General features: G+C 35.0%; 1 protein-coding gene and 1 long non-coding RNA gene across 5 annotated transcripts in view; both read right to left on the bottom strand.

Moving 5' to 3' along the window:
- The window catches only part of FBXL17 (F-box and leucine rich repeat protein 17), a 539,173-nt gene that overhangs the window by 145,978 nt on the left and 376,371 nt on the right, over positions 1-16,824 (bottom strand). The window lies entirely within an intron of this gene.
- The window catches only part of LOC116543213, a 19,587-nt gene extending 2,763 nt beyond the window's left edge, over positions 1-16,824 (bottom strand). Inside the window, exon 1 of the long non-coding RNA XR_004265579.1 lies at positions 11,412-16,824. This is a non-coding gene — a long non-coding RNA (uncharacterized LOC116543213). The remainder of the gene's footprint in view (positions 1-11,411) is intronic.

Below are 16,824 nucleotides of genomic sequence, written 5' to 3'. Positions count from 1 at the left end.
TTTTTTTTTTTTTTGTATTTTTAGTCGAAATGGGGTTTCACCATGTTAGCCAGGATGATCTCTATCTCCTGACCTCGCGATCTACCCACCTTGGCCTCTCAAAGTGCTGGGATTACAGGCGTGAGCCACCACGCCCAGCAGAAATTTAGTTTCTTAAGATTAGTTTCCTATGTCCCAGAACTTAAAAAAAAAAAAAAAAAAAAAAAAATTGGCTAATACTTTAAACATCCTATTGAAATTTTTCCTCTTGGCTATTAAAGAACCTGGATGATTCTAATAACTAAAAACAAACAAAAAAAAGAGATGCAAAAGTATGATCATTACCTTGCAAGTGAATATTTTCAAATGACATAAATTTCAAATTGCAAACTTCTCTTATAGATTTAAAACAAACAAAAAACCACTTCTCTTTCAAAAACTCTTGTGCTCCAGACCTGCCACAAATTTTTCCCACTTCAACATACATAGAAATGCTGGATAAAATAAAATTCACATTCTTTAAAATACATACCTGACTTTGTAAGAAAGTAAGAAAAAATTTATGATGCAACCCAGTAATCCTTTTCCTAAGTGTCTACCTAAGATAAATGAGAACATGTGTTCAAATTAAAGATGTGCATGAGAATGTTCATAGCAGCATGATTTATAATAATGAAAAAGTAGAAATAACCCAAATGTCCATCAACTTGTGAAAGGATGAAAAAAAATGTGGTACAGCCATAAAATGGCATATAATTTAGCAATAGTATTATTAGTTGCCTGAGGTTGAACAGGAACACTGATTAACTGTAAATAGAGAAGAGGGTCTTAATGGAGTGAAAAAAAAGTTTTAAAATTTAATTGTGATGATTTCACAACTCTGCAAACTTACTAAAATAATAAAAATGTACACTTAAAATGCACGAATTTTATGATATATAAATGTCCAGAAAGTAAATGTAAAAAGCTAAGGACCTAAAATTAGGTATGAATGCCACAGCTACCTTGAGGATACTTGCTAATATTTGTGGCCTAAGTTTAATGGCCGTGTGGGATAAGGGGAAAAAAATATCTCCTCTGAGATTTAAAGTCACAGGCCAACCACATGAACGTAGAGAGTGAATTACCCTTTTCTTCTGCTCTTAGAAACCCTGCCCAAGAAATAAACTGAAAGTAGTCCAAACCGGTAGTGTCCCAGATTTCTTGGTGGAGCAAACCATAGATCTTTGAAGGCACATCCATTAACAAAGGTCACACTGGGTTCCCATAGATAAAGATAAATAGAAGCTCACAATTTAAAACAAAACAAAAACACAAGTCACTATGAATGAGAGCCAGCAAAAAGAAGAAATAAAAGAATAAAATCCTAAAGGACTTCAGATTTTAGATTATCAGACATAAATGTAGTAAAAGTATATTCAAACTGTGAAATAAAGAGAGTTGAAAACATGAGCAAATAACATGTTACTATGAAAAAAAGTCAAAGCAGATTTATGAAAAAGAATCACAATTTCTAGAAAGTACAAAGATGATCACTGAAATTAAAAAAATGCAACAGATAGCTTACCGAGCAAATTGAACAGGGCTGAAGGAAAAAAATCAGCAAAACGTAAGATAGAAGTGAAAATAACACATTATAGCATAGGGATGGATAAAATAAAATTGAGGTTAATAGATTTAAAACATAGCATGAGAAGGTCTAATATATGACTAAATGTCCAGAATAGAGACAATAGGAAAAAGGCAATGTTTGAGAAAATAATGATTGAAACTTTCCCCACACTAATTAAAGAACTGAGTCCTCAGGTTAAGGAAGATCTATAAATTCTGAGCATGATGAATAAAAAGAAACACATACAAAGAGATGTAACAGAAAAGCTGTGGAACACTAAAAGTAAAAAGAAGATATTGCAAGCAAAGAAAAAAGACAAAGGAAAAAAGATTGGCAGCTCTTTCAGCATAATGCAAGCCAGAAGACAGTGGAATAATATCTTCAAAATACACAAAACACATTTTAATTCCTAATATTGTATAGCCAGTTAAATATTATTCAAGAATCTGGGTAAACTAAAATATGATTTGATATTTTAACAAACATTTGTGTGTGAAAGCCTCATACATTTCACTTAATGAACACAATTTTCCCCATTTTTTAATAAACTAAAAAATAATGTAATCCTACTTATTCTAAATACTTAGGTAAGAAATTGTATCTTATTTCAAAAAAGCTTATATAAGAAATTAATAAAGAACATTTCTAAAATCATTACATTATAGAAATGAAATAATATTCCATTATCATACAACATGATTTAATTGCAAAATACTAATATTTTCTACCCCTTTTGAGTAAAGGTATGTCTGGTGTTCTCACAGAAAAGCTTCCGGGCAAAGAGGAGGAAGAGGTGCCATAGCTAAGCAATGGGAGGAAAAGTATTCCATCCTGGGATAGAGGACAGCTTGGTTCTGGTTCTAGAGCTGGGAAAAACTGGGCCTCAGTTTTCTTCTGAATGATAATTGAGGCTCCAGAGGAATCAGCATTTTCTCACAGCTCCTATAGCTCTGAAGCTTGAAAAATTTTTAGCCTAATTCTGTAGGATGCCATTGAAACTTCTGTCCTTCATAATCTCAGAATCAATCATCAAGCTAATAGGAAATACTTCTCGACAGAATTCGTAGCATATTATAGAATACATTCTTGCAATATTTTCCCACAAATATTCCTTTTATCTAGGAAGTTTCCATTCTGATTCCTCATTCCCCAGCCCTAAGAAATCAGATAATAGAAATGTTGTTTTCAAAGATGTTTGCAAGACTGACAACTTTTTACCAAGAACATTCTATGCTGTTTAGGGGATACTAGGTGCTCGTCTGCCAGTGTTCCCAACAGTAGCAAAACAGATTGCTAGAGCATCAAATTTTCAATGACATTTCTTTTTCTCTTTTACTGTGTCATTTGAAGACCAGACTGAATAGGCACAAGCAAGATTCTGGATGATTTTGCTGCCTTGTATTAGCTAGGTTTTCTCCCTCATGCAAAAATAAAATAGGAATCTAATGGTACTTATGCCTATGGCTATGTCTGGACCATATGTAAGGTATCAGAGTCCCAGGTGAAGCCAGGACTGGGTGGTCCAGCTTGGTCCAGAGGCTGGAGTGGAGGATTTCAGAATCAGCCCTGTCATCTATTCATATGTCCTACCTCCTTTGTCTCAATTTTAGGAGTATGATAAATGTTCTCTTAAAAAGCATGCTGGGCAGAGGAAATAAAAAATATGGTATGGATGGTGGTTAAATATCTGCCCTCTATTACTTATAGAATCATTTTTACATTTAAAGTCAAATCTAAAGCTGATAAACAAATTCCTATAGTGGGTAAGAGCTAACAAACCTTTTCTATGAAAATTTGACCTTTGGTCAACTTCCCAGATTTTCTCTGGCAATTCTAAAATGGTATTTCAACCATGTTATTATAAGCAACTATTATTACTTATTGTAACAATGACCCCTGATTCATAAATAGCATCTGTCTGGTTTGAAAGAACTATAAATACCTGATGGGGGCAACATTGCTTTCGATTACCTGAACGTAATCATTCTTATAACTGGACTTAAAATGTGTGGGAATTCTAGAAACTATGCCTGTTGACTGTTCCAAGACATATTTGTTTGTAGGGGATTGAAGCTTCTAAGCCAGGGCAATGCCTGTATCCATGCTATGTGGATCTTACCTCCTTACACTTGAGCCTTCATCTGGTGGGTAAAAGAAGAGCCTCCTGATTGCTGGATGAACCGTGACGCGGGACTACCACAAAGTCTCCTACAGAAGCTAACCACCTGACGTTGCCCTGCAGTAAGCTAAGGCTCTTGTCTTGCTGAGTACACTGTGCCAAGGGTGGCCTATGGTGGCTAAATGTCTAAATATTTAGTTGAATCTAAACTAAATGGTAGGCAAGGCACCATAATGTTTAAATTTTAATGTTTCTTTTGGTTTTAGGTCTATATGTAACCCAGGATAAACACTACATTGCTAAAGTCATAGACAGTTAATTTAAATAACATTTTAATTCATTCAAAAATATTTAGAATGTTCATTGAAGCTGCTCTGTGATAAATAGACTATAAGATAGGAACAAGACAAATAGGAGATTCAGTTAAGTGGTTAACACAGTTATCAGTGGATCTGGCTCTACTTGAAATATATTTTGAGGATAGAGTTGACCTGGTTTGCAAATGGATGTGATGAAAGGGAGAAAGAAAGTGAAGCATCAGGGAGATCAAAGTTTTGGCCAAGTGACAAGGTGAATAGTGATGCCATTTACACAGGGAAGAACAGCAGTGGTTATGATGAAGTGATAGAAATGATTTTGAGAATAAACGGCCTTCTACTCTGTATTTAGATTAACCCACTGAAAAGGAAGTACTTACATTAGCCAGTGCAGGGATATGACGCTTTGAAAACAGTGATAAGGTGGATCCAGTTTTATAATCAGTATTACATACTTAACTCCTTTTATGGGAAGCAGGGATGAATAAAGAAGAAAAAGTAGGAAAGTCAAAACGCAGCTTTAAGTGTGCAGCACATCATGTGTTAAATTGAAATAACCCCAAAGTTCAACTTTCTTCACTGTTGAAGGAGAAAATCCTTTACTATGTACTTCAGGATAAAGGATTTGCAACTATATGGTGCTTGAGAAATATGCTATTGCTGTAATTTAACTCTCTGTATGTGGGCTTCAAGATGCACAGTGGCATTCCAAACCAACTTTTAAAGAAAATTGCATGGAATTTTGAAGACATCAGGAGCGTTCTTAAAAGTTATGCAGAGAAAACGGATTTTTGATAGTTATGAATTATATTTAGTGCTGCCAGATTGCAGGGAAGGCTCTTTTTGACTCAGTATGGTTAGAATTACTGTTGACAAAGTTTTAATTTAAAATTTTAAGGATTTAAATGGAAGAATATAGGTCACTGAATTTTCATTCACTGTGTAAGTACGACTACTGGCAGAAAGCAAGCTTTGTTAGTGAGGGTCCAATTTTGGCCCCGGAGTCCATCTTTTCTGTAGTAGTTGGGAATTGAGTATGTGTTAGCGAGAATAATTTGGCTCTCAGTCAGTCAATCAGTGGACTGAACACGCACAGTTAGAAACCTGGCTGGCACAGAACAGAAGCTCAGTTCAGAAAATACTAAATGCATTTGTGAGACAGACTAGAATCCACACAAATCATATATTACAATCACAAGCTGGAAGGGATGCAAACTTTCCTAGCAGGTTGTAGATTTAGATAGATTTGTAATAGTCCAAAAATACACTACACAGCTTCAAAGTCTAATTCTACAATTTTCAATCGGTTTCTTAAAGGTGAAAAAAAAAAAAGTAAATATTTGTAGAGCCCACTGCATATAAAAAATGTTTTATAGGGCCTTCCCATTACCAGAAAAACTTGGGAAATTATAGTAGGTTTCTAATTTGAATGCTGTATCTTAAAACAACTAATTTAAAAGTATATGGTATGTAGGCTATTAAAAATCAAGGCCACATTTTTGAACAAAATTTTAAAAGTATATTTTTTCATAAATCTGAAAGAATAGAATAGATTTCAAATCAAGTCTAGGAATGAAGACGAAGCATGAGCTTTGTGCAAAAGATAGCATAACTATAGAAAGTCTCCACCTTTCCACATAATGTAGGGGTGTGTGGGGGCATCATCAGGTTTGTACTGTTTTGTGTCCTATTTGTCCTCAAGGACCTCTTCCAGCTCTAGAATCAGCATGTTCCTCCACCGAATGATGAATGTGATGGATAATGTTTACATGTTTGGCATATATTCATGATCATTCCCTGAATTCTGTGTAGCCCCAAAATATTGTGGAAATAAAAAAATGTGACAGAATGTGGGGAAAATATGCATTAGCGGAATAAGGGACTAGACTTTATAATAACACATTTCACAGGCATGTAAATAACTAATAAATTGTACACTGGTAAGTATGAGCATCAAAAGCTGTGAAAACAAAGAAGCCAGAAATCATGTGCAAATATCAACTTGCTTGATACACTCATCCCCCTTTCTAGCACTTAAAATTTTGTCAGGATCCAAGAGAGTGAAAAGAAGATATCACTTAATCTGTTCTAATTCATAATTTTTTTAGAAAGTAAATCATTTACAAACCTTGAATGCAAGGTGTGTTATAATGGCAAAGTTGACAAACACTTTAGAGGATTTCACCCAATTTCTTTTGTAAACCAGGCCAGAGGGTATGATTCTCAAAAAAAGCCAAGAACATTTGCCTCAACATAAAATAAGACTGATTAAATTTGAAACTCTTCATTTATTTTGTAGAGCAGAAATTTTAAGTTCCTTATTGCTGTTCAAAATTGAGTGCTTAAACCTTATTTATTATTGATGCACATATATAGGTATGCTAGTAAAATATATGTGTGTAATAATATGTTAATCATTAAAAAATTAATTGGTTACTATAGGATAGAAATAAAATTTCAAATATACACTCTCCTAGCGTATTCAGAAAGTACAATTCTGTATGCTTGCACCTTGGTCATGAGGTGCTCTCTGTACAAGTGCCTGGTCCTCAGAACACCAGAGAGATATCTCTGGACTTCAAACCTCCAAATCTGACTTTATAAGGCTGACTTCGGAGAGATTTCCAAACACACAAAGGGCAAGGAAGGGATTGGATCCTATTAGGATTTTATTGTGATTTTATTTCTAATAGTAGAACAGAAGAATCCTTTATGAGTAGAAATAAAATATCTTCAAAGCAAACTGCTTTCTTGGAGAAGCTCCTAGAGCCATATGTGAGGAAAGAGATAGTAAGTAGGAAGAGGAAACCAGGGAAATTTAACCTAAGAAAGAAATAGAGACGATTAAAAATACACAAGTCTCAATCATCAAACAGTACTTAGCTAGTTTTCTGCACAATATTTTTCTTCTGCTTCTAAGAATTATTTACCATATGAAAGTATTTTGGCAGGCAAAATGTATATTATATCAGTATGAACATAGTTCATTTGAAAAGCACATATGTATATATAAGGCAAATCAAAAAGTACCATAACTTCCTGGAGACAGAGTGAATTTTCTGTTTATTCCTAATTTTTAGTTTTTTTAAAATACTTTCTCTGCCTGCACTCAGACATTTTCAATGAAAGCCAAGTCACTTTCAGGCATTTGGCATACACTACACACAGAGGCACGGAGGCTGGATCAGCCACGTCAACTCAAGACAATTGTTTGAAAAGTTGAAAAGTTCAAAGTATTTATTTAATGTCATGCAGATAAACCCAAGGAAAGAAACACATTTGACAGATAAATTCTAGGTGATTGAGTCTTACAAGCCCAAGGGAGTGTTTTAGGATAAGGGTGAAAATTAACAGTTTAATATTTAAGTTAAAAGTAAGTTTGATTTACTTAATTAGGAAATTAGATGAATAAAACGGTCTTTTTGTCTAAGGAGAAAGTTCCATTTAATATCTATCCTACAGTGAAACTATCCGGGAAAACTGTCTGGTTCTTTGCCTCTCAAAAATATGAGATGGAAGGAATATTAACCCCTGATTTTATAGCTAATAAGGTGAATGTGTGGGATCTGATGAGCTTGGGAAGGTTGGCACCTTCCACCTTGAGAACAGTGCTGATTTTGTACCAAGGAAATCCACCGGTTTTCTACTCTCTAGCAGGTCATTCACTGACAGATCCAGTTCTTACTTATATATTGAGAGAGAAGTTGAACTAGACCAGTATTTTGCAAACTTCTGGTCATCATGTTAAGTGATAAAATTAATCTACTGAGAGTCCAACAAGCACTTTAAATGCAAAATAGATTTCCCACTGCTGGACAAAGAAGTTTTAAAGCCCATAAATGTAATATAATACAGTTTGAACACTTTTCTACTTATTTCCAAATGACTAGGTCCAAGGGGTCCATTTTCAACACTTACTTAAAACAAATGCAGAAAATTTGATACAAAATCAGAAGGGAATCCTAGCAAGCTGATGGACTAGCTAAAATGTAAAACTACTTCTTCTCAAGTCTCACCTCTAGCTTCTCCAAAGGTAGAAAATGTGTCTAGGGATTAAGTGAGTGTTGGATTCAAGAAACTATAAGCTTTTAGTATACTGGGAATCCTTGAATGAGGATGCTTTAAAACCTGTTGGGGAGGGGCTCACTTTGCTGAGTTGTAATGAGAAGGCTGGATCTGTGATAAGGAATATAAAAGGTTTTAAGCTGGAGGAATACAAGGCATAAGATACAGTGGTGTAACATTCAAAATGTAGCACAGCATTGGAAAAATTCAATCTAACGACGCAGGGTTTTTTAGAAAAATGGATGATCCCATGTCTCTAGCATAAAGTGCACAGGAAGAGCCTGGTGTATCTTGACATAATGAGTCCATGTCAGAAGGAAACAGGAATCAACTTGAAGAAGCCTCCACTACCAAAAACAGGGCAATTTGAGTATCAATTAAAAAAAATTGCAATGGATCACTGAGTTTAAAATGAGAATTAAACAACAACAGTTCTTCATTGATCACCTTTATGAGATGATGCAAAACCACTCGATATTTTAAAAATTGGAAAATGAATGAAAAAAATGTATGTACTATTTCTGCCTTTCCTGAATAAATTGAACTCGGGTTAACTGGCAAGTTGGTATTTATCCAAGGAAGTCCAGCTAAGAGATGAAAAGGGAAAGACCTTCTGGAGAGGCTTAACTCTGTCAATGTTAGTGGATACAAGAATGTGACTCTAATCAGTGATAAACGTACAATATAATGCATTATTTTAATGTTGAATTTATATTGTGTTCTGAGTGTTACTCTCACTTTCTAAATAGGAAAGTTGCAAGATGTTTGTTTTGTTTTTATTGTTGTTTTTCTTCAAAATAAATCATATGTTAAGTGTCTTAAGTAGGTTAATTAACTAGTAAGTAGTGAAGTAGATTTAGTCCAACATCAGCTGCTGAGGACAAAATTATCTTGAAGAGCAGGTAAACCCATAAAAGAGTGCTTGGGAGTAGTAGATATGGTTTGATACTTTAAAAGAAAGGGATGCAGCTCTAAAGCTTTTTCTCCCTTTTTGCTCCTACTTTTCATTATATCTCAGAAAATGAAGAACACTAACGCTAGAGAATGGAGTAGGTAGAACACAAAGCCACACTGAAGAGGGACCCGATTTTGACTTCTCAGAGAACAGTCTTGGAGAGGCTCTCTCAGGAGAAGAAAGTTAATGGGGCTGTGTAAAGTGGTTCATGCCTGTATTCCCAGCACTTTGGGAAGCCAAGATGTGCAGATCACTTGAGGTCAGGAGTTTGAGACCAGCTTGGCCAACATGGTGAAACCCTGTCTCTACTAAAAATACAAAAAAAAAAAAAAAGGTCGTGGTGGTACCTGGTTGTAATCCCAGCTACTAGGGAGGGTGAGACAGGAGAATCACTGGAACCCAGGAGGTAAAGGTCGCTGTGAGCTAAGATCACACAACTGTACTCCAGCTTGGGCAACAGAGTGACACTCCATCTCAAAAAAGAAAAAAAAAGTTAATAGGCAAGTGAGGGTGAATGATGACACTGAGCCCTGAGAACTTCTGAGTGCAGGGTTAATAAAGGAATTTAAGATGGCAATTGCTTACATTTCTGGAAATGGTATAATTATGTATCTCTAGAAATATCTACACTTTAAAGCTACTATGAAAGTATCTCATTTAATGTTGCCTTAAATTGCTTTAAAATCACTATTTAAATGAAGAAATAAGTCTTATAAGAAAAGAAGAGAAATTTGAGAAGTCATCTGCATCTGCAATGGTGGGATGTTGGTTTCTGTTTTGCAAATTAATTAAAACCTGTCAGGCCTCAACTTCCTCATCTATTGAAAACAGGTAATACTACTTCTCTCATAATTAGTTGTAATAATTTTATAAGAGGATTAAGAAAAAATCTTAACTCATGAAGAATTATATACACATTTGAAATCATTTTAGGAAGATATTTGTTGAATACATCAACATACTGAATATCAATGACAGTCTTCCCCTTTCAGCTACAGAACACTTAATCATGGCATGCAACTTATATTTGGTATCAGCATGGTAAAGTTATAGTGAATAAGTAAATTCAAGCTATTAAGTTCTAGAAGAATATAATTAGATCTCATGGGGTAGCTGCTTTACTATGTTTTTTCATATGCAGATTAACAAATATGGCTGTCTGGATTTAGTTATATTTTTAAGGCTCTAACATCTGGAAAAATCCTGCTGGAAAAAAAAAAGTGTCACTAATAATAAATACAAACATATCACTGACCTCTGAATGATTATGGAAGACACTGACTTAATCCACACTATACTGTTACAAATAATGTAAACCTGAAGCTCTCCAGGTCTCAGTTTCCATGTCTAGAAGCTTGAATATTAATAGTACCTACCTAAAGTAGAATACTAAGGAAATTAAATGAATAATGCCCACCGAAAACATCCAATAAATTTTAGCTATTTTATCTTTATTATTATTGTTATAAAAATTTGTATTTGACTTATTTCTAATTTAACTGGATACTTGATTACTGGTGATAACCCAAAGTAATATTTCCTTTTAAATATTATATGTTAATGGAAGTTCTTACTATGGGAATGCTGCATAAGACAGGGAAAGTCACAATAAAAGTTGGAACTTACCCTGAATTTTCAACTAGAATATTTTCATAAAGTTCCTTCAAAAATTTTTCCGTGTTTGCATGTAATCACTTTGGATGATTTCTGTTCTTTCTTTAAAATAACCAATGCATAAAAAGCATCCATTGAGACACCTGTTCTTGCTCTGAGCCTTTCCAAGGGTTGTACTACCTCAAATGCCCTTCCTTCTCCTCTCTGTTCTCCCATGTCTCCCCTTCCACAAATCCTTCTTCAGATATTGCAGTCTATGATGATTTTGTCCTCTCTTTGAGCCTCAACATACCACAGGTAGAAAACTTTACATGGCTACATCTTCTTTCTCAATGCAAGAGTACCTCTCATCCATCTCTGTCTTTCCCCAGCACCCTGCCAGTAGAATGTACATGCAGAGTAAAGAATGAAACAAAAATAATAAAACCAGTCTAGAATGAACCCCAGGATTAGAAAGGAATTTAGAGATCATATAGGCTGATTCCCTACCCAACATTCCTTCTTTCCACATCCTACCTCGGATATTATCTCTGCTTTAATAGTTCTTGTAATAGAAAACTCACTACCACTCAAGATACCTATTTTCAAGAAGTTTTAAACATTAGGAAATCATTTCTTGTTTGGGATACTTAAAGTCTAGCATTATTGCAATTATCTTGGTGTTCATTCCAGCTCCATTTAGAACTAACCATCACTGATATAATACTGATAATGGTCAATAATTTTATATATATATATACACACACACACCATTGCATAGTACATGGAAAACAATGCTTAGCCTGCATATCCAAGGGTACTATGTAATGAGGGTTAAAGATAGGAGCTTTGTGAAAAATGACTCTTAATATGATTTGGGACAAATTTCCTATTCCTACAGAAAACTGCTTCACAAGACTAATGTTGAACATAGCTACTTAAAATTTGACAATATACTTCAGAAGTGCTAACAGAAATTGAGGAAAGGAAAGATAAAAAGTTAATATTTTCAGTTAAAAGTTAAATATATAAATTTATTATTTAGCTATAAAAACTAATTTGGAACAATAACATATATGTACTTTGAGGGGTAAGAAAGTTAAGGGGTTAGCACACAAAAACAGATTCATGCGTCTTTTAAATGAAGGTCAGAATGTTTCTTAATTTTAAAAAGCTATTAAATGTGAAGCTAGAGTTAATATTCGAATTGGTTGTGGTAGTATTTTCTTGAAAGAATGTTTTAAGAAGTCCCTCTCAATAGATTTGACATTTGTAGTCCATTCTAGCAAGACACAGTGATAAGAGATGTCACTGCTCAGTGTTTTATTTCAAGGTTCCTTTGCTGCAGTCTTGGGATAACCCAGGAAACAGTAAAGAATGTCAACAACTTCTTTGCTGTTGAGCAAAGAAGAAAGTATTTAGAAAAGCTTAATAATTAAATATCAAATTTTGGGTAAAAATCATTTCCATTATGTATTAGTCTGCTTTCATGCTGCTGATAAAGACATACCCAAGACTAGGTAATTTATAAAGAAAAAGAGGTTTAATAAACTCAGAGTTCCATGTGGCTGGGGAGGCCTCACAATCATGATGGAAGGTAAAAGGCACATCTTACATGGCAGCAGGCAAGAGAGAATGAAAGCCAAGCGAACTGGGGAAACCCCTATAAAACCATCGGATCTTGTGAGTATGGGGGAAATCACCATTATGATTCAATTATCTCCCATTGGGTCCCTCCCACAACATATGGCAATTATGGGAGCTGCAATTCAAGATGAGATTTAGGTGGGAACACAGCCAAACCGTATTACATTTCTAAGCAAAAGAACATAACACCCCCTAAATGTAACAATAAGAACATAAATCTGGTAATGGGGAATTCCAGGAAACCAGGAATAAAATAAAATTTAGAAATGGAGAGGGATAACTTTTAAGATGGAAATATAAACAAGGAAAATTTGCAAGAATAGATTTAGCAGTTTAGTACTATTTTGTTAGAAACAATAACAGTTACCTATATTTAAATAATGGAATGGAAAAAAGTGTGAATAATCAAAAGTAAACATTAGGACATTCTTTTTGACTTACAAATGTATTTTCTAAAGTTCTTCTCTGTCACTTTACAACTATTAGAGTTATTCCTAATGACAAAAGGAATATTCCTCCTGACAAAAGGAGTGGAATCTTACCTAGCAATCTTGGAGCAGTTTAAAATACTATTTGAAAACAAAGCAAAACATAAAATGAAAAAACAAGGAATTTCATTTAAAATGGGAGATCATGTGACACATACCTAATAATATGAAAAATAAAATGATATAATAAAGAGCAACATTATTTTTGGTATAGAGTTTTCTTTTTGTTTTTCTTGAATAATTTATCAGTGTTAGTCTGGCAACAAAAGACAAGCATTCTTGACACTGGGGTTAAACCGAATGCTTGTTGGGGTTTCTTTTGTTTCATGAGTGTATTTACTTTGATAATGTATTCCAGATCCTAATTTGGGTTAACTAACAGCTTAAAAGGGTTCTTATCCCAAGGAGAGGTAGGGAAAGTACAACCTTTTAATCTTTCAATAGTATCAGAAGGTAAACAAGGCTGGGGTGAGGCATGGGTTACACCAAAATAATGACTAATGTCACTAGGCCACTCCCTGCCATTCTTCTTGTCTGGAAAAGAAGATGTATTACTTTTTTTTTTTTTTTTTTTTTTTTAATAAGCAGGCTAGCCCTGTCCTCTGGATCCTACCAGAATTGTCCCTTCAGGAAAGTAGAAACTAAACATCTGAATCTAGCACATGGCCCAGCACATAGTGGGTGCTGAATCAATATTTTTTGACAGACTATTACTTTTGACAGAATGAAATATTTTTTATCATGTCTGACATACGGCAGCCCAACTAAAATGACTTCTCCAATCATAATCATGTACAACATGACCTTCTTGACTTGGAAGACTTTTGCCCAGAGCAATTCAAAAGTTTTGTCGAGCCGCATGGTTATGTTAAAACGTCCCAGGTTAGTACTGCAATCAAGAATACTGGGCAGCCAAAGATAGCCCCAGGAGAGCAGTCCAAGGGTCTGTGGAAACCACAGAGAAGCATGTGGAATGGTCTTTAGTGAGGCTGTGGGTTGTCAGTGACCTTGTATGCCCTCAAACAGCAATGTCAATATTTGAGTGTTTCCAGTTCTCTTTAATTAAGATTATTTCACTACTTAAAAATGGAAATGAAAAATATCTCGAGAGTGTATTTCTAGGGCCCACAGGGGGGCTAAAGTGAAAAAAAAATGTGATAACCAGAAAGAAACCTGGGTCCTTTTTACAACTGCCCCCGACACAAGGGTCACAATGGTAAAATTCACTGTGGAGACACTAATGGAGATTAGCGCTTTATTCATCCATCTCATTTATTACACCGTATGAAGTGCTGTTCATCCCGAGAGAAAGACCACTTCCTCCGTAGGCCTGAGTGACACAAGCTGATTTCTGCTTCATGTCCTTCTCTTAATCCCAAGGACACATTTTTCTGAAGGAAGTAAATTTTCAAAAGAAAAGTGAGCCAAAAAATATGGTGGGAAGTATTCGCTGACAAATTGTTCCGGGAACAAAGAAAAGTGCAAGGGGAGGAATGAGAAAATGATCCACATAAAATGAAAGTAGCTCAAAGAAGAGATGGCTGACAAATCTAAGAGGAAACCAAATTAAAGGTGTTAGACTTTTTGCTGTATCTTTTTCTATTCTCTACCGGAAATCTTATTTAGATAGCTTAGATCTGGACATCAAGTAGGCAAGTATAGACTAATGTAGGTCAAATTGCTAAATAATGATTTTCCATAAACAGAAAAGCTGCATTTGGAAGAGGAGAAGGGCTAATTCTTCTTCAGAGGGAGAGAGAACGAAGATTCTGTTGTGATAAGAACTGCCAATTAGTGAGTGTCAACTATGCCACCAGGCACTACACGGGTGTTTTATATTGATTTTCATTAAAGTTTGTGGCAAGTATCATCATGTGGACTAACAGATGGCAAAACTAGGAAGTTATGTAACTTGCTTTAGGTTACAAAGAAAAGAAGCAGCAAAGCTGGAATTTTAACCCAACTCTCTAAGTTTCGTATTTTTTCCACAACACTGCCAATTATATACATTTGTTCAGTGATATAGGAATGACAATATTATATTTCTCTTCAGGGAGCAATTTCCTAAGACTGTATTTTCTATTTAGCTGTGTCTGAATTATTGATTTGTTTATAATTGCTACCCTTTTCCATAGAGATCTATGTTCAATTTGGGTAGTAAGAAGCCTATTAGCATGATTGTTTTCTTTATGACAACTATATCATATATCAATTAAAATAAATGTAATTCTGTAATAGCCTGGCCGGGTGTTACTAAGTATTATCATACTACATTTAACATCTGTGAGAATCTTGACAAAAATTACAAATGATATGCCAGGTGAGGGGCTGTTTCTGAATCAATGAGGCCCTTAAAAAAATTTTTAAAAAAAATCTCAGCATACTGTAGTAAAAGAATATGCATACCCATCACCACAGAAAGAGGAGGCCAAAACGGACTCACCAGCTTGAACACAAAGCAATAGGAGGCAGAATCATGAAGTGGTCTCTTAAATGATGAAATTCCCCCTGTATCAGATGTAAATCAAATTTTACAATTTCTAAGTAGTTTCAATAATCAACAAGTCCTATAGAATATGTTCTACTTATCCAGTTAAAGAAGGAAAAGGGAATCTCTTTTTCCTTCTTAGAATTTGTAATAATAGGGTAGGGAGAACACAGTTTCTCCGGCAGAGCAGTTACCTGCAATAACACGCTGTTTCTCTGGCTATAATATCTTTTTGCTGCCTTTTTGAACAAAAATAACCCATATAGAATTGGCATTATAGTGGGGGAAAAGATAAGATGAGCTGAGCTTTCAAGTAATTTGTTTAATTGTATCATCAGGTAGCAAATGTACTATAATCTCATAACCTATCAACCTTTCCCTCTCTTCCTGAATTGTGCCCCAACATTTTGGAGAACAGAATCAACAGATGCAGACTTTCACCATGAACCTTTTGAATACTTGAAATCCTAGTGAAAAAGGAAGATAAGATGGGGCAGAGAGCTTGAGAGTCGGAGGGACTGAGGTCCAAGAAAAAGCATGATCAATTTCTTATCACCATGGAGAGGAAAGTCCACAAAAGTTTCACTTCGGATTCTGCTCAAATGGACAAGATCAGTTGTCAACTTTGGCTGACATTATCATCTAGGCAAGTTTTACAAAACCACTGGTTGGGCCCCACCTCAAAGGAATTCTAATTTGACTAGTTTTACGTAAGGCTTGTACATCAATATGTTTTAGAGACTCTTCAGGTAGTCTAATGTGCTGACAGGGTTGAGAAACACTGAACTAAAATAATTGAGAGACACAAATAAATGTAAACTGTACTGGTAAGGTTTTAACGTAAACCTCTTCCAATTAGGAAAGGGGGCAGAATTCTGAATGAATCTTGTTTTTATCCCACTCCTGTAGAAGAACAACATTTACTAGGAGTGTACACTGTGCTACTCATAAGATTAGGTATCAGATACATACAGAAGCATGAAGTCAGATATTAATTCCTCATTTTGCAACTGAGGGAACGGAGCATCCTGTATGGGAAGAAACTTCCCTAAGGTCAAATTACAGAGACAGAACTTGATTCCAGATGTGTCTCAACTCCAGAGCTTTTTCTCTTTTCTGTATCTTCTGAAACATTTCTTTTTGTTATTGATAACTTAATAGTAGGTACTAGGCACTGCCTTTGTTATGACACAAAGTATCTCTGTGCCTTCAGAACAAAGTGTGACTTTAGCAAAATTTTATACTGTAGAACCTCAGAAGAGTTCATTATAAGGGATTTAATCCATTGCTCCCGGCTATTAGCTACCTGACAATTGGCAGTTAAAAAGGGAGAAATATATAAAAAGACTGGAGGAGCAAGTAGTGACAAGTTTTAAATGAATGAATAAATATATTAATTAACAAATCTACCTGTGTATATATACAATATACATATATAACACATACACAAACACACACCTACTCTCTCTCCCTCTCTCTCATAGACACACTCACATGCACGCACGCACACATGCACGCACGCACACTCAGTATATCCTGTGTTGGTCAAGGAGAATCCTTT

The sequence above is a fragment of the Sapajus apella genome, unplaced genomic scaffold (genome assembly GCF_009761245.1).
Source record: "Sapajus apella isolate SASKATOON/1434 unplaced genomic scaffold, GSC_monkey_1.0 scaffold1, whole genome shotgun sequence".
Lineage (NCBI taxonomy): Eukaryota > Metazoa > Chordata > Mammalia > Primates > Cebidae > Sapajus > Sapajus apella.
Note: the sequence above shows the minus strand (reverse complement) of the source record. Positions and strands in the feature narration are given on the sequence as shown.